The sequence below is a fragment of the Zingiber officinale genome, chromosome 2A (assembly GCF_018446385.1).
Source record: "Zingiber officinale cultivar Zhangliang chromosome 2A, Zo_v1.1, whole genome shotgun sequence".
Lineage (NCBI taxonomy): Eukaryota > Viridiplantae > Streptophyta > Magnoliopsida > Zingiberales > Zingiberaceae > Zingiber > Zingiber officinale.
The window spans coordinates 72,982,357-72,986,624 of NC_055988.1; positions in this window are offsets into that span (position 1 = coordinate 72,982,357).

The window sequence follows — 4,268 nt, forward strand, 5'->3', positions numbered from 1 at the left end:
GCTCAAATATGTTTCTGTGTTTACTCTGCTTCAGCCATCATCGGCGGGGATTTTTGGTGACAGTGGCTCCACCTTCCATCAGCGAGCATCGTAGGCATTCCTCCTGTGCTAATGAGGCCCTTTCGACGACACTCAATCCATCATTATCCACCCATTAGATCTAGAGAGTCCAAATCACAGATTTGCAGTTTTCTGAGCTTGGCAGTTTCGATCTTCATCAGCTTCGCTCAGAGAGGTTTCCTTTGGTGTTGGTGAAGGTTGAGCTGAGTTTAGTGGGTGTGAGCTTCTTCTTCAACACTAAAGTGGGAATTTCATAGAGGTTCCTTGTGTGACGGCAAGGAGAGACTTGTTAGAAGAGTAGATTCGTTTGGAGATGGTTTAGATTTAAATTCTGCAATTTCTGTGTTTTTGCAACTTTGTTTCTGTAGATCTCATTCTCGAATTTTTTGTTTCTTTAATTCTGATCTCTGTAGTTTTGAATTTGTAGACTTGTTTCTCAAGATTTGATTTCTACAATCCAATTTTGTTTTTCTTGTTTCTAAAGCTAGAGTTATGCAGTTTTGTTCTTCAACTTTCATTCCTGCAATTCAAGTTTTGTTTTCAGTTTATGCAAACTTCATTATTGCAATTTTAATTCTGTTCTTCTTCCTTTAGTTTCTGAATTGTAGTTACTGCAATTAAATTCTGCAATCTTACTTCATGTACTTAGACTTAGATCTTGTTTCGAATAACTTAGTTTTTTTTTAAACTGAGGTTTCAAGTAATTTAGGAAGTTGTTGTAAGCCTTAGTAGTAGTTTTCGTAATCTAGCATTACTAAGTTGGGTGTGGTTCTGTCAAGTCATAGTGTGTCTCTCAAGTTTCCACTAGTTTTTAATTTTGTTAAGAAGTGTCTACATCAGGATCATCGCTAAGTGGATTATTGAGTTGTGAAAGTAGGTTTCTAAATTATAGTTGGTAATCTAGTTTTAGTTGAGTCTCAAGTAGTTACTAATTTCTCAAGTGATTGTTAAGTTTGCTTAGCTTAGATTTCTTCTTTGTTAAGTGAATTAGTTTCTTCTTTTAGCTAGGATTTAACAACTATTTTAGATCAGAGTTATTCAATAGCCATTTTCTTAATTTGCTTGGATTTTCTTCCTTAAGCTAGGCTTTAATCTAAAAACCAAGAAACCCCCATTTTGATAATGAAAACTCCAAAAATAGCTCTAAGTCTAAAGACAAACTTTCGATTATTAGTTCCTTGAGATATTCGACGCCGGGCTCTTTTCTACAACTTCACCGTGCAGTTAAGGGGTTTGTTGGAATTAAATTGTTAATTTGATAAGTTCTCGTGATACTTAGTTTTGGGATTTATCAAGGTCCACTAGTACAGAGCTAAGATTTCTAAGTTTTTCATAAGGAGGAGCTATTTGCGAAGGGCTAGGAGGGCTGAGAGCTCTGCTAGCATGGAGCTAGGATTTCCAAGCCTGTCAAAAGACGGAGCCACTAGCGAGGGCTAGGAGGATCGATACTGAGAGTGTCGACAGTTAAGCATATTGCTAGTCCTATCTTAAATCCGATCATAGAATTTGCCAGAAGTGAAAAAAGCCTTCTATTGGCTTTCCTGACATTACTCCTTATTTGCCTTATAGGTATCCAATTCTCTCCAAGTGGTATCCCTCTAAGCTCTAATAGTCTCCAATTCAAAAGCAAGTCTCTCCTCTTTCTTGTTGGGGTTCAATCAAAGTCCCACATTGGAAAGATTTGATAAAGATCATGAGTTTAAAAAGATGTAGAATATCTTCATTGGCATAAGACCTTTTGAGAAGAGTCCAAGAGCAAAGTCATATAAGGGTCTATGGAGGATCGAAAGCACTAGAGGGGGTGGAGGGAGGGGAGGGGGTGAATAACGCTCGTGGCTAATTCGTTCGTTAGAGTAAAACACGCAGTGGAAAAATAAAAACAATATTCGAACACCAAGAGTTTTACTTGGTTCGGAGCCTGTGGCGACTCCTACTCTAAGGCCCACACTCGTTAAGTATTTACTTTGGGCAATCACTATCAATTCATAATTTTACAATTTAGAATATAGAAATTAAGTGCAGTAAAATATACCAACGACTAAAACAGTAAATTTGAAGCATCGGGTCATCGGAGTCTTGTTACAACTTGTCGGATCGTCCTTTTAGCAGTGCACAGTTGAAAGAATGCTTAATTCCAGTTCTTGCCTTGCTGCTGCTCGAGACAGACTTATATAGCCTGTTGAGGGCGCCTCCCATCTCCCTGGGAGGCGCCTCAAGCCCGCTGGATCTGCAGCGTAGATAAGCTCTGCTTCGCCCGCAGCCTATCCGCCGGAAGGCGCCTCTAAGCCCATGGAGGGCGCCTCCAACCCCGCGTCCAAGGTGCCTCCAAGCTCTATGGAGGGTACCTCCTGCTATGCGGCGCGGAGCCTTGGAGTAGTGCACCCGAGGTGCCTCAAAGCTCCATGGAGGGCGCCTCAGGTACTATTTATCCAAGGCTTTAAGACTTTTTCACTCCTTGCAAGATGTGTTAGTCCAAAACATATCCTGCAAAATAGAGTTTAGCACAATAATATAAGAAATAATAAGTCATTTTGACAGTCTTCGGACTGTCCGGTTCTGACTTCGGATTTTCATATGGAAATCCTAGGTCGAACCGACGCCTAATGTTCCCTCACTGGAGAACGCGTCCTCATCTACTCCACTCAGGAGAGTTTACTTGTTGCCAGTCCGGTCCTCCAGACCGATTGGATTTTTGCTCAGCACCCGAGGCCTCCGGTCTTCATGCTGGACGTCCACTCAACGACCCACCTAGACTTCCACCCGGTCCGCGACCACCAGGATTTCAACCTAGAGTCCCCGACTCTAGGATTTTTGCCGGAAGCACTCAACCTGCAAAGACTTTCTGCCTAGGGTTACCACCCCCTAGGACCTAGGGTTACCGCCCCCTAGGGTTTTCCACCTGCCTAACAGTAGCTAGGACTTTCTTCACCTAGGGTTACCACCCCCTAGGGTTTTCCACCAGTCTAATCGCAGGTAGGACTTTTCTTCACCTAGGGTTACCACCCCTAGGGTTTTCCACGTGCCTAGAATCCACTAGGATTTTTTTCCTAAGACAACTTAGAACTTTCCTACGAGCTCAATCAAACTTGTTAGATCATAAGACAACTTAACTTTGGACCCTTTGCCACAATTAAAACTCAAGTTCGATCATCTGGTGTTCCCTATACCAATAGTCCAGGCCCAAATTAGATAATATCATGTCATTGTAGAGATATGTAGACATCCTTTGGGTATAACAAATGGTATCAGAGGCATGGTCCATATCAGATTCCATGTGGGGTGGCCTTAAACGAAGTTGAGGGTAAGCCTGGGTAGGTTAGGTTGACCGAATGCGGGAAGGGCCTAAAGCAGCTTAGGGTGATCGGATACTTGCGGGGAGGCCTGGAGATGGTCAAGATGACTGGATACTTGCAGAGAGGCCTGGATCAGGTCAGAGTGGCTGGATACTTGCGGGGAGGTGAGTAGGTCAGGATGACCGGATGCTCATAGGGAGGTCCGAAGTAAGTCAAGGTGACCAGATATTTGTAGGGAGGCAGAAGGCCCCGAAGCAGGTCAAGGTGATTGGATACTTGCGGGGAGGCCCGGAGCATATTAAGATGATTGGATGCTTGCGGGGAGGTCTTGAGTAGGTCAGAATGACCGGACACTTGCAGGGAGGTGAGTAGGTCAGGGTGACCGGATACTCGCAAGAAAGCCCAAAGAAGGTTAAGGTGACCAGATGTTTGCAGGGAGACAGAAGGTCTCGAAGTAAGTCAGGGTGACCGGATACTCGTGGGGATGCCTGGAGCAGGTCAAGATGACTAGATGCTTGCGGGAAGGTTTGGAGCAGGTCAAGGTGACCAGATACTTGCGGGGAGGTGAGTAGATCAAGGTGACTGGATGCTTGCAAGGAGACCCAAAGCAGGTCAAAGTGACCAGATGTTCGCCGGGAGGCCCGGAGCAGGTCAAGGTGACCCGATGCGGATGCTTGTGGGAAGGCCCATAACAAGTTAGGATGACCAGATGCTCGCGGGGGGTCGGGACCATGAGAATAATTATGGTCCTTCATTTGAGGGGAGGATTATTGGGGTTCAATCAAAGTTCCACATTAGAAAGATTTGGTAAAGATTATGAGTTTAAAAAGATGTAGAATATCTCTATTGGCATGAGACATTTTGGAGAGAGTCCAAGACCAAATATATGAGGGCCTAGATCCAAAGTAGACAATA